A 15,712-nucleotide genomic window follows, 5' to 3' on the forward strand; every position below is an offset into this window, starting at 1 on the left:
GCCATGAATTGCCCTCTAATAACCAAAGCTCGCCGAAGATAGCACTTGCAACTTCAGGCCCGAAGATCTCCCAAAGCCCCCCCAAATCCGACCTCCTCATCAATCATCTTCGATGACGACCGTGACGACCCCAAGGACGACGACGATGACCCAATGATGATGATGACGACCCCAATGATGTCAATGACCCCAACGACGGCGACTCAATGAATCCCACAATAGTCTAAGGACCTGCTTTGATACCATGTTAGAATTGGAGGATAAAAGATGAGTCTTTCATTGAATCATTAGAGTTTTACAAGAGGTCAAGATGGCTTATATAGCCTACAAGAATAAAATGGGAAAATACTATTCTACCCTAATATAATGTAAATAATTGTTATCACTAACAGTTCTCTCCCACCAGAAAGGAGTGTTTTAGAATAGGAAAGCTCATCAGGGTTTTCTTCTTCGCTGCTCTCTCCTATATCTCCCTCTTTCTCTGCAATGACAGCTTAGCCACTACGGCCGGGTGCATCATAGACGATGTCGTGGCAAAGGGAGAATTCCTGAATATCGAATCTGGCAATCATGGACCGGATGTAACGACCTGCTATTTAACTGGTTTTTTTTTTTTTTTTTTTTAATACTATAAGATTTAAAATACTCTAATACCAAATTGAATTAAACCCAACCATCAACCTAAGCATCAAGTAGAAATCAAGTAAACATAACCATATGTAATTATATACAATACCAGAGTGCTAAAATGTTTCTCCAAAATACCCTCAACTGGCTAGGGTTATACAAAAATACTCCCCCAAAAAAAAAACTCACTTTACTGTCAGGGCAATACTGAGACCCCTCTATCTGCGAGCCTGGTCTGCTCGCCTACCTGGATCACCTGAAAAATATTAAAGTAATGGGATGAGCCAATGCTCAGTAAGACGAAATATGATATTGCTAGTGTGTGGCAGATAAGTTACAATATTATGAAAATCTGTTTGTATATAATCATGTATAACTGGATGTGTACATATAGTACAAGTAATAGAAACCACCCCCATTTCCATGTTGCTTAACATATTTGTATTTTAGGTTACAAATCAAAATACTTCTAATGTACATAAGTATATTCTCTGTCTCTATAAATCTGTATATACATAATAATAACTGAAAACTTCCCTGTGGATAATTGTGTGTCATGATTTAACCCCTCATGACAGGGTTGTGCAGCCCGTAGGCGGGATCTACCCTGTCTGGCCGACTAGGGTAAACCACTATACTCCCTCAGTCAGATCGGCCACTCCTCAACCCATATATGATGGGGAGCCTGTCCATGTCTGGGCACGATCGACCTACTACCACGTATTATCTGAATAGGTGGTTGCACTTTGAACTAAATAAGGTCTGATACTATATAATATATTTCTATATACAACTATCTAATTTACCATGATTTTGAAATAACTGTATTAACTATGACACTGAAATAAACTATAACTGTGTCAACTGTAATTTTGAACTGAACTATAATCTGTAAGTCATGGTGCTGAAAACTGTATAATCATGGTACTAGAAACTGTATAGTCATGGTATTCTGTAATTACTATACAATGTATTCACTGTCCCTATAATCTGTAAAACATACCCTAAAAATACTGTAAAACATGCTTCTGTACTCTATTTATATTCTCAAGCCACACAATAATTAAATACATAATATTCATAATTAATAAATTGTATAAAATCCTGTTACGAATAATAATCTGGTAAATATACACATTTCATATTGAAAATTATTTTAGAACTACCTAGCATAGCATATATCCCTTACCTGACTATTAAAAAACCCTTATCGTATACCGGTCCTACCCCCATAGGGCTTCTTACTCGACACCCTGAAAATAACATTCTCCAAAACAGACTATCATTATTTCTTTGCCTACATCATTTCTTACAACTACTAGAAGGCCAAAAATTGACTAAAAGGCCTTATCCTGAATCTGGGAAGAAATTTGACTCGATTCCACCGACGATCCGCCCTAGCAGACTTGAAGAAAACTCCGCCAAGAGCTTCGTGGTGGCCTCAAATCGTCGATCCGGCAACTAACGGGGTTGAAATCGAAGAAAGAAGGGTGAGGGGCCGTAGGAGAGAGAAAGAGGGTTCTTTGGCTGAAATTTCTACGTAAAATCTGAGTTGAACACTATTTATACTGCGGGGTTCATCAACGAGCCATGTCACCTCGTCGACGAGTCCTGTAGAAAGTTCGTCGATGAAACTGCGCCCTCGTCGACGAATTTCAGACTTCCGAAAATCCTTCCGGGTATCTTCTCGTCGACGAGACGGGACCTCGTCGATGAGATCCTGAAGAACCCTCATTGACGAAACCCCTGTGTTCGTCGACGAGGCCTGGGAAATTTTCTTGAAATTATCACATTCAAAATTCAATCTCGTCAACGAACGCAAAGTGTTCATCAACAAAGTCGGCTGCCTCCTTCTGTTACTCTTTCCATTTTCCTTCCTCTTTATTATTAAAATATCATTATTCTTCGGGTCACTACACCAGAAGTTTCTAGCGGGGGCTGAGAGAATGATCAGCTACGGAGTTCTTGAGAATCTGCTGGTGTGCAATGCAAATAGATATGCTGACTGCATAAAGCCCGATCGCCCCTACAGTCGGCCTTGCAACACCTATGATCGATGCAAGTGCTGGGTAATCTAACAGTGGTGGGTGAAGCAGATGCAATGACGTTAAGGGCAGATGCGACGACGTGAGGGTCGGAATTGGCGACGAGATAGGCCGCCGGTGATCTGTTGTAGTATTAGACCCAACATCAAATTCTCTTTGAATCCGCCGGTAATCAACTTTTTCATTCACTTTGATTTCTTAATTAAGTTTTGCTCAAACCAAAAACTTAAAAAAACACATTCCTAAAATCCCATTTTTCTGGTACATCGCCAAAAATTCCAAATTAAATGGCAAATATATATTAATTCAATCACGAAGAACTTTTGCCCTTCTATATACATAAGTTGTAATTACACAAAGTATCGGTTAACATAAAATTGGATGAACTGCGTGGGGAATTTATAACTAAAGCAACCGGAAGACAATAAAGAAAAGAGTTATAATACAAACACAAGAAGATAATAATATGCATTCAAAGAACGACATGAATGAAATTTTGGGGCATGAATTTGAATTCATTTGAATTGAAAAGAAACACATTACATAATTAATACATATCAAAGTTGAGTGTTTAAATTAATTAAATCTAAATTTTCGTATGCAAAATAGGAAGTTTCAAATCTAAGGAAAAAAAAAAAACACCTTTTCCAACTTTCCTATAAAACTTTAGAGGATTAGAAAACAAAGTGTCCTTTTGTAGTTTTTCAAAAAAATAAATTTAAATTATTTTAACAAGTAAATAATGTCAAAACTTTTTATCGTTATGCATTATTTATTTTATATAAAATTTTTAAAAATAAAAATTGATTAACTTTCTTGCAATTATTTTAAAATTTTAAACAAAAAATTCAAACTATTTTCTACAACTAGACGAACCATAGAATTTTTAAAAATATATATTCCGAGGTATTGTATCTAGACGCAGAACCCACCCGAATCTTGTTTGCCTAAAATACGCCTAGGAAACAAATCTTTTAATAGCCATTTTTTAAAGCAAAATATGCATTAGTTTATTGATATATAATTTCACCAAAGACAAGATTTTAAATACTCTTTCTTGCATATGTAAACTTGAATGTCAACACTTGAACTTCCATTAGCGTCGACTTGTCTTAATTTTTAGAAGTAAGCTCAAGAGATATATGGAAAGGAAATTAATTGAGTATGCCAATCATTCCACGATTTACTAATTTAACTTTCTCTTTTGTGTTGCAATAAACCCATAGAAGGAAAATGAAGTAAAACTTAACAGTAATAATTTAAGAAGATGCAGGAAAATGGTGCAAATTATAAAATACAAATCCGTTTATCTTGTATTTAATTAATGAACTTGTAGGTTTCAAAATTTTGCATCTATTAAGACTTGTTGTCGTTTTAGTACAGAACAGAGTCATTTTCACAAAGTGTGAATCGAGGAACTTTTAAAAAAAGAATAATAATGCATGACTACAACAACTGTTATGAATTTCCATTAAAAAATCCTGGCTTGGTTTCTAGCTCAGCAAGTCTTCAGCTCACGGACCACTTTTCCAGTATGGTTGATTATTGTGTAGCACCTTAAAGGAGTTCATACATATTATATATATATATATATATATATATATATGGCTCCATCACTCGGAACCAGTCGTCGTCGTCGTCGGAGTGATGTTCCACATGCATTAAAAAAAAAAACGCGATTGAATAATTGTAGCTAGGTACGAAGCTTGCTCTGTCGCCGGCCCCTGCTGCGCCTGGTCCACTCTCTCTCTCTCTCTCTCTCTCTCTCTCTCTCTCTCTCTCTCTCTCTCTCTCTCTCTCTCTATGCAGCTGCATAGATTAAGAACTATATATATATATATATATATATATATATATAAAATTATTATCATTTGTCTGGAATAAGAACTCTATTTTGAAGAAAAAAATAAGTAAAAAATATATTTTCAGTCTTTTTATAAATATTTATTTAAAATTAAAAAAATAAATGTTAATAATGTGCAAAATAAAATTTTTGTTTAATTACTTTATTACAAATATTTTTATTTTCCTTTTTTAATTTTCATGATCAAGTATGAAAATTTTAAATTATTTCAAGAATTGCAAATTTCAATCAAGTGCAAGCAAAACATAGACTTGACTAATGTTAAAAGATTTGTCAACATGTTTGCTAGATTATTAGTAGTACCAATTTTCTTTACAATAATTTTTCTTTATGAAATAATATCTAAAACAAAATAGTAATGCTAAACGATTTGTCATCATATTTGCAAGACTATTAGTAGTTCAAATATTCTTTACAAACATTCTCCCTTATGAAATAATATCAAAGACAACCATGTGTCACGTCCTTTCATGAAACATTTCATCTATAGTCAATAGCTCTTTATTGTGACAATGGATAATAGTCCTGCTCTAACAAAATATAAACTCACCCACCAAACCCCTTAACCAATAGCTTCTTTTATTGCCTTTATTTCAGTTAGGGATAATGCAATAACATATTGTAGGCTAGGGTTCCAACTTAGTGTGCACATCCTCAATGCCTCTTCGCTTTTAATTCCCTTCTTGTCGAAGGAAGCATATTCTTCCTTCTCCTCAATGAGGACATAATTATTAGCCCTTTTTGCCAGTCAACAAATATATTATTAGTAACAATTCTGTATACCATTACTAATACATGACTATTAGTAACGGTTCACAAGAATCGTTACTAATAATGCATTATTAGTGATGGTCTTCAGGAACCGTCACTATTATTGTTGACTTTTCTCAGTCAAAATGCATTATTAGTAATGACTTATAGAACCGTTACTAATACGATATTATTAGTGACGATTAATTAATTGTTACTAATAAATTCTTTTTAGTGACGCCTTGAAACCGTCACTAATACCTCAAAAAACGTCGCTGATATTTTTTCGAGATAGTTTTAGCTCGAAAAGTGGTTTCTCGTGATAGTTTGAGTGGGAAAACTAGTTTCTAGTAACGAAAGTATTGGTGACGGTTTGTATTTCGTCACTAAAAGTAACTTATTAGTCACGGTTGTCAGAACCATTACTAATATTTAAACTATTAGTGATAGTTTTCAAAAATCGTCACTAATACGCGCTTTTAGTGATGAAATTTAAACTGTCACTAATATTTTCGTCATTAAAAAATTGTTTCCTTTTTATTTTTTTGGTAGTGCTTGCCCCCTTGCACTACAAAAAAAATTGGTTTTTAGTGATGGATTTGAATCTGTCACTAATATCTTCTTCACTAAAAATCAAAAAATATCGCACGAAAATGTTTTTCGCTCAAAAATTATTTCAAAAAAATTTTAGCGACAATTTCTGCCCTATTAGTGACGAATTAAATCAGTCACTAAAAGATAATTATTAGTGACGATTAAATAACCGTCACTATTATTATTTTACAAAAATGGGAAAAATTTATTTCATAGTATTAGTGACGAATTTAGAGATTCGTCACTATTATTCCCTTATTAGTGACAGATTTAGGAACCATTACTAATATTTCTTTTATTTTAAAAAAATGAGAAATATTTATTTCATAGTATTAGCGACGAATTTAGAGATTCGTCACAATTAGCCCCTTATTAGTGACGGATTTGGGAACCGTCACTAATACTTCTTTTATTTTTTAAAAAATTATTTCATAATATTAGTGATGAATTTGAAGATTCGTCACTATTTCTCCCTTATTAGTGACAGATTTAAGAACCGTCACTAATACTACACTTTATTTTTTAAAAAAATAAAAAAAAAAATAGTTCAGAGTGTTAGTGACGAATTTGTAGGCCAACTATTAGTGAAGGATTTGAGAACCGTCACTAATACTACCCTCTATTTTAAAAAAAAAAAAATTATTTAGTTCAGAGTATTAGTGATGAATTTACAAATTCGTCACTATTGGTCCACTATTAGTGACAGATTTGACCACCGTCACTAATACTATCCTTTATTTAAAAAGAAAAAATTAGTTTAGAATATTGGTGACGAATTTGCAAATTTGTCACTATTGGTCCACTATTAGTGACAGATTTAAGAACCGTCACTAATACTACCATTTATTTTTTTTTTAAAAAAAGTTAGTTCGGGGTATTAGTGACGAATTTACAAATTCGTCACTATTGGCTCACTATTAGTGACGGATTTGACAACCATCTCTAATACTACCCTTTATTTAAAAAAACAAAAATTTAGCTCTAAGTATTAGTGACAAATTTACAAATTTATCACTATTGGCTCACTATTAGTTATGGATTTTAGAACCGTCACTAATACTACCCTTTATTTAAAAAAAATAAAAAAATAGTTTATTTAAGAATATTAGTGACGGTTTTAAAACCGTCACTAATTCTTAAAACCTAAATCCCTTAACCGGCATATTTTCCCAAATTTCCCAAATTCTCTTCATTCTCCTCCCTCGTTCTCCCTCCTGCCATCTCCTTACTCTTCCTCTTGGCTTCTCCTCCCTCCTACTCCTCGTTCTCCCTCCTACTCCTCGCTCCTCCCTACATCCAGCGCCGTCCTGCCACCACTGAGTCTCAAGCTGCCATCCACAGCCTCTTTGCTCGTCACAGCGTCACCGCGTTGCCCAGTCGCTGCCTTGACGCATCATCGCCTCGCCTCGTCACCGTTCGTTTCCAATGTCTTTCCCTGCTGCCACCGCCGCCTTTGCCGCTTTTAGGTAAGACTTCTTCCTCCTCCTCTTCTTCTTCTTCTTTTTTCCTCTCTGATTCTTCTTCTTGTTCTTACCCTCATCTCTAGTCTACTTTTCAGCGTTTCTTGGCCACAGGTCCGTTTTTGTTTTGCTTCCGATGAATCGAAACTTGTTCTTTGTGTTCTGCATTGTGCCTCCTATTGTGTTGCCAAGTAAACATAGGTGAAGAAAGGGAAGCAGACTTTTATTTATTTATTTTTTATTTTATTTTCTTTCTTTTTAAAAAGTTTTGGTGTTGTTTGGCTTTTTGAGAAAGATGGGTATGCTCGATGGAACTGAGGACTTGTGTTTGGTTTGAGTTTAGTGGAGTCTATTGTCTCACTGGGTGGAAGCGAGAGGAACATTTTAGGATATACGCAGTTTGTAATTTCCTTTTCTTTTCCTAGTTTTTCTTGGCAACCAGGCATAGGATTTTGTTTGTGAAGATTTGAAATTTGGAGTAGTATCAATGGCGGACTGTTTGACGGTTGGACTGGTGTTTGATTTTTGTATTTGTTGTTAGTAAGCTATTCTCTTGTTATTGGAACCGTATGACTTTTGGTCAGATGCTATTAGGTCTTAGCTGAGGCATTGCTTGGTCAGTAATTAAGAATGGGATGACAAACAATTAGGTTGCTCGTTATATGTATATATGATGAGATTCAAAGTCTGCTTATTTTTAAAAAATCTAAATTTATAATTTCAAAAATTATTTTATATATTTTTTATCATATCTAGATAGTTAAAAACAAGCATCTAAGCATATTTTTAACTTTTTTATATAAAGTAAAATTTAATAACACTCCTTGAATTTTCTAAATACGACTCATTAATTACGTAACAATTCTCGACATTTAAATTTCTTGATAAAGTAAATCTTTGTTAGTGAAAAATTATTTAACCATTAAGTATATGTGAACAAAAATAATTTTATCCTTCATAAAATGATATTTTTCTCCTTTCACCTTCCATCCAATTTGGAAAGAAAATGACATTAATATGATACATAGAGTTAAACAAATCAGTCAATTAAGTATAATGTCATCCGTCTTTATTTTGTGGTATTTAAAAATTTAATGTGTGTTTATCTCTCCATGTGTTGTCGGGCTGCATGTGCGGGGGAGTGTTAAAGCACTTGATATACATTGTTGGCCTAAAACCTAACAGTTTAAGCTTTTATGTAAAATGGTAATCTAATATAAAGGTCCGACTTGAGGACCATTGGCCCACTTTTTCACAACTTGATCTTATGCATCTTTGTATTCAAAAGAGTTGTCCAAGTATATAGTTTTTGACTAAAATATACATATTTTAAATTTTGAATACTCACTATCTCTTTTTGAGTTATTTTTTTCCTCCTAAGTTTCTAATTTATGAATTGTTTCCTACACAACTTGATGCTATGCACCATTTTACTTATGATAGTGGTATCGATGCATGGTTTTTTACTTAAATGTGCATATTCTAATTTTTTTTTTCGTTAATTGCATACTAATTCACGTTTAGGTGGTGTATTTATTAGTTTTTGATTTGGATTTTGGCAATTGGAATTCTGTATTTTTGTGTTCCTGAGCTAAAATTAGGGCAATAAGTTCCCTACAAAATTTAGAGTTTTAAACTTATTCTCGCATTATGAGAGTAGGAAGAAGATCGTCATAATATATGTAGCCTTTAAGCTCGAATATGTTACTAACGAACCAATGACATACCTGGTGTGTGTATCAGTTCATAAAAAAGAAAAAAGAAAAATCAATTTGTCTCAAATTCATGATAGGTTGGAATTGAAAAAAGGGGATGGAAACAAGGGGAGGGAAGAATGTTAAATAATTTAGAAACATGTTAAATAATTTATCTTTTTTTTTTTTTGGTTTATTGGGAGAATTATTAGGCTATACTAATCAGAATTTTTGACACTGTTGAATTACACCTCATATTTACTCAAATTGTTACAATCTTACGCAAAACCTCATTGGGGATGTCGAATGCAGCAATTTCTCTTGGTAAACATGAGTTTATTGAAATCGTTTTAAAAATGTTTAGTCTCCTTGTGAAAAAGGAGCTATTGGAAAAAAAAAAAAAAAAAGTTAGATTTGAGTATTTGATGAAAAAAGTTGTATGGTGTTTAAAAGTATATAATAACTAGAAAGAATATAGTCCTTTTAGAAAATATAATTTATACATTGACCATGTTATAGTGTTAGAAAAAATTAAGGACAACAATAGAAAAAATAATTTGTTCGTGAAAAAAATTAGCTTCTAGCTTTTCAATTTTTAATTTTGTAACTTCTAAAAAAGTAAAAGTTGATTTTTAGAAACTAAAAAAATTATACCAAAAGTTAGACCTACCTTTATCTTTTATATATATATGATTATAATATATTAATTTATAAATAATAAGGTAAACATTTAAGCTGTTTAGGGTGACTTTGATGCCCCTCTTTTGTCTTGTCTTCTTTAAAAGATAAAGGTAGGTCTAACTTTTGGTATAATTTTTTTAGTTTCTAAAAATCAACTTTTACTTTTATATAATCATATATATATATATATATATATATTAAAATGAAGCGCTCACCTGAACCATCCGTAATGATTTTATTTGGTTTAGTAAATGAGTTTTAAAATTATATTTATGTTGAACTTTTCTAATAAGTGTGAATATTTTCTCGTAATGTTATTATTAGGTATGCCCCTCTTTAAAAAAAAAATTTTTTTCAACATAAATCGTAAGGTTTCGTCTTTACTGGCCAATGCCTTCGTGAACAAAGCCTCTGGTTGCCTCAAAGCACGACCACTCACCACGATGCGCTGCTAAGCGGCAGAGGGTTCAAGACTCGCCAAGGGGAGAGTCTTTTTCCAGGGGTCGAGCTATACTGAGTGAGCACAAAAGTGTTTCGGATGAGACGAGAGCACCAAGGGTGACTCTTCAGGATGTGTAGTTGCCTCTGGCACGTTCTTCTACACCACCTATTGGAGAGCAATCCTCAAATGTTACCCCAGGGCTTATAGAAGACATGCATGCTCATCTGGTGCTGTTCCGTATGATTAGGTCGACCATGCCATATGATTTTGAGGCTCCGCCTCCGGTGGACATTCCTGCCTCGGGTCCTCAAGCCAAGCAAACCACCACCCTCCCCTTTTACCCCTAAATTGCGTCATCTTCTTGAGGAAATGGCACAGGACTAAGATGCCACTAAAGCAGCAGCCACCTCGCCTTGCTCGTGCAGTCCGATTCTGATTAGGATAGATTAGATGCTTGGGATTTTTTATGCGCTTTCTACTTTGCTTATGTATTGTGCTCATGCACCCTTTGCTTTTATTTTATTTATTTTTATTTTATTTATATTTTCATGTATTCTGTTTTACCATGCTTTTGAATGGTTGTATGCGTGCTTCGATGTGTCTATCTACATTGTATTGCCTCTAAAATTAATGAAAATACATGGTGCTTTTGGTTTCTACTTGTATTTTGTGCTTCACTATATCATTACGTTTTTCTAGCTATTTCTGGAATTTATGTGGATGTTACTTACACAGATATGGTAGGCAGATAAGTGTTCACTTTTTTTTATCCTTATTATGCATTCATTTGAGATTGTGCACGGTTAGAAAATCTTAGGAACAACAAAATATTAAATACAGTGCTTAGCAAAAGCAAACTAAATGTCATATGAAGTAAATTGTCAAATTAATTACTATCATTTATTGTGTTCATTGAAGTTTAGACCCATTCAAGAATGGTTACTATACATTCATGCCTCATTGTACATGTGAAATAAAACAATTATTGAAATTCAATTGATTATTAGTCATACTATGTTGACTAATAATCAATTGAAGATGCTAATTATTTATTTCACTTATGATTAGTAATGTTTGTATTTCAACCATTCTTGGATTCTCCAATGTGGACAGTTCAGGAAGTTGTATTTACATTGTTGTCATCGTTCACGCTTTGTCAATTGTCATTGCATATTTCGAGCGCGTCTCTACTTGTGTTCTCTAGGTGCATAGTGGGGTGTCGTGACAATTTGGTAGTGCTGAAAAACTAGCAACATGTTCACTTCCCCCATCTCGTGTACTTGGAAAGCCATGGAGAGATGCTGTCAAAATTTATAATGACTACGACAAAAGAATTTGAGCGATTGATCGCAATGTAAATGCAATGTTCCTGAATGGGATAGGATTCGTACCCTTTAGACGGAAGGTGGTCGATTATAGGATTCACGATACATGCGTTATAAACATTATGAGAATGTAATCAACACCATTTACTTGCATATGTTATAGGGTAATTAATGAACATGGATAAGAGTTGGATGAACGCTCGATGTAGGTTTTTTCCGGAATACTTGAAAGGGGTATATGATTTCATGGAGTTCCCGCATTCTTGTGCAGACAAAGCCAGCAGAATAAGGTGTCCTTGCAAGAAATGCCAAAACATAACATTCAAACATATTGATTTGGTTTGTACACATTTATTAGACTTTGGAATGGAGAAAATTTGCACAACATGGGTGTTCCATGGTGAAGATTACGTAGTTCAGAGCGATAATGATGACAATGCAGATAAGGGGGCAAATATAGTAGGTGGTGATACACATTCGGAAGGGTTGTGTGACATGTTAGGTGACTTGCAAAGTGGAATTGCAGTGGACACGGACGATGTCAGTGTGTCGCATACTGGTGATGAATCTACTTCAGCAGGTACCATATCTTGTGATCTTAGTACATTGAATCGACTCAATAAACCATTTTCTATTTGCGTAAGGGATGCACGGGTGCCCCTATATCCAAACTGTAAGAAGTTCTCAAAATTAGAGTTTCTGATAAAAATGCTTCATACAAGGACAATGCATGAGTTATCTCAGAGCACATTCTATATGCATTTAAGCCTCATTAAGGCGACACTTCCTGATGGTGAAACACTTCCAAAGTCCTTTTATGAGGCGAAGACAAACATGTGTGAATTGGGTCTCGGTTACACTCTAATACATGCATGTGGGTATGATTGTGCACTCTTTTATGGTGAACATGAAAATACGAACGAGTGCCCAGAATGTGGTGAACCGAGGTATACAACTAATCAGAAGAAGGGTAAAAAGGTCCTCCAAAAAGTTTTGCAATATTGTCCATTAATCCTGCGACTACAATGATTGTACATGTGCAGAAAGACTACTACCGATATGAGATGGCATTAAGAGAAACGTCTTCAAGATGGAAACACCCTTGGCCATCCAGTGGACTCCAAAGCTTGGGCTGATTTTGATAAAATGCATCCGTGGTTTGCTAGAGATCCTTATAACATCAAACTTGGCCTTACTTCAGATGAGTTCAATCTTTTCGGTAACGTGAACAACCTATATAGCATGTGACCAATTATGATGATGCCATACAATATGCCACAATGGCGATGTATGAAAGAACCTTTCATTTATATGTATTTTCTTATTCCTAGACCGAGGGCACCTGGTAATGACAATGACGTGTACCTGCATCCGTTAATTGATGAGTTGAAAGAACTACGGGAAAAAGGAGTGGAGACATTCGATGTGGAAATCGGGACAACATTTCAGATGCAGGCTGCAGTGTAGTGGACAATTAACGATTTCCCCACTTACGACAACTTGTCGGGTTAGAGCACAAAAGGTTACTTAACATGCCTAATCTGTAATAAGGATGCTGGGTCCTTATCCTTGAAGCATGGACGTAAGTTATGCTTTATGTGTCATCATTGTTTTATACGACATAGACATATTTAGAGGACTCGTGGCATCAAAAGCTTTAATGGAAAACCTGAACAAAGGTTGTAGCCAAAGCGACTAAATGGGGATGAGATATTAAACCAGTTCAGGTTTATCGGAGATGTGAAATTTGGGAAACCACCAACCAGTAGAAAAAGAAAACGTGCTGAGTGGGAGTTGAATTGGACAAAGAGAAACATCTTCTTTGAGTTGCCATACTGGAAAGATCTTCCACTACGCCACAACTTGGATGTCTTGCACATAAAAAATAACATTTGTGAGAATGTCATTTGTACATTTTTTGATATGAATGGGAATACAGAGGACACTACAAATGCTCGCTGGGATATATATGGAAGACATGGGAATATGGCTTAAGTTTCACCTATTTCGTGATGGGGACAAACTTCTCATGCCATCCGCTTGTTACACATTTTCGAATGATGAGAAGAATAAATTCTTCGAATGCTTGAAATCAGTGAAGTTCCCTGATGGATATGCATTGAACATAACTTGATGCATAAATATGAAGGAAAGGAAGATGTTAGGAATGAAAATTCATGTCTGTCACGTCCTTCTTCAATGAGTTCTACCCGTTTTCGTTCATGGACACTTGACCGAAGATGATTGCTTGGTGCTGATTGAGCTGGGGATCTTTTTTTAACATTTTTGCTCCAAAAAATTGAGCGTAAACGTACTTGAACGGTTAGAGGATAACGTCGTGATCATAGTATGCAAGATGGAGAAAATATTTCCACTAGCATTTTTCGATGTTATGGTCCACCTAGCCGTCAATTTACCAAGGGAGACCATAATTGGAGGATCGGTCCAATATCATTAGATGTACCCTATTGAGAGGTAAATTATAAAGTCCTTCCATAATGGTCACGTGATTTCCTCTTTTTTTTTTTTTTTTTTTTTTCTTTTTTGTATCTACAAGTCAATAATGCTATGTAAAATGTACAAGTTCTTGTCCACTTTGAAGGGGTATGTGCGCAATAAGGCACAACCGGAATGTTCAATCATTGAGGCATACATTGACAGTGAATGTCTTGCATTTTGCTTAATGTATCTACATGATATTGACACAAGGTTCACTCGCGAGGAGTGAAATGCAAATGTTCATGCTATTAGTGCCGAAGATGAAGAACTGAGGAGCTCTATATTTCGAGAAAATATTCGGCTGTTCGGTGCACGGGTTTACAATTTATCGAGTACTGTTCGAAACTCTTTACTATTATTGCATTGTATTTACATATGCATATTTATATACTTATTTGACATTAACATGTATTATTATTGCATATAGCGAACATAAAGCTAAACTTCTAGCCCAAAATGAAAGAAAATGTTGACGAAAGACATAAGAAGAAATTTGTCAATTGGTTTGGGAATCGTGTAAGTAACAAATACTGCTTGAGTATGAAGCAATGTACATTGTCAATATTGACGGTTTACTCATCTAAACTTATGTTTATTTAATAGATGAAATTCATGTATTACAATAAAGAACCAATGGCAAGTAAAGATTTGTATGCATTGGCATGTGGCCCTAATCAACGAGTTAACAGCTACAGTGGTTGTATTATCAATGAGTTACGATTTCATACAAAGTCCCTCCAATTGAATAGAAAAACCCAAAATTGTGGGGTTGTGGTGCCAGGCACAAAAAGAGATGAAGAAATTGACCACTTTGGTGTATTGGATGACATTATAGAGCTTAACTATGGAGCCAACAGACTCGTCCACCTGTTCATGTGTACCTGATGGGACATTGGCAATAAAAAGACTGGGATAAACACGGATGCCCACTTTACTAGTGTCAATTTTAGTAAGACGCGGTATCAAAATGACCCCTTTGTGCTAGTGATGCAAGCAGAACAAGTGTTTTACCTTAAAGACACAAAATTGAAGGGTGAAGGGCATGTGGCCCAAAAGATTCCTCCTTGAAGTTTGTATGCTGTTACAGAAGTTGAAAATAGGGAGAAAAGTGCCAGTGATGTTGCATTCCAAGAAGATGAGCCATCTGTTAGTGCAGCAACACAATTTTCTTTTAATGTTGTCGAAGAAGGAGCTGATCCTATACCATTGAATAAGGTTGGTGCCATGACAGAACACGTAGGAACTGCTGACATTACAATTGAACCTTTTGTAAATATTCACTTCATCGACGATGAGAAAACTGATGGGGAAGATGAAACAGGGGTCGAGTACTGTAGTGAGGTGGAAGACACTTTAGAAAGTGAGGATGATACCGATATTGAGGATGTATAGGAGGGTAAGCATGTTATGTTTGTCACTGTGTATCTAACTTGTGTAAATAACTAAAAGTATATTTATTATGTATCCATCTAATATTTGTACTTCTTATATTTACTTGTATAATATTTTGCAAACATGGCACCAGGGGGTCGACATGACTGACTTCCTTCTGGGCACTCGACTACAAGGATGATCTGACATCCTCGAGACCGGTGGAGCCCGTTGGTCCTGATGCGGCGGCACCATTGTCTGAGCCATCGGCACCTCGGCCAGATCCCAATACCTCAGCTCAGGATAACGCGTAGGGTGAGTTGTCCACCATGATTAGCAGCGTTGGTAAGGTTTTCTTTC

This window comes from Malania oleifera, chromosome 10, assembly GCF_029873635.1.
Source record: "Malania oleifera isolate guangnan ecotype guangnan chromosome 10, ASM2987363v1, whole genome shotgun sequence".
NCBI classification, from domain to species: domain Eukaryota; kingdom Viridiplantae; phylum Streptophyta; class Magnoliopsida; order Santalales; family Ximeniaceae; genus Malania; species Malania oleifera.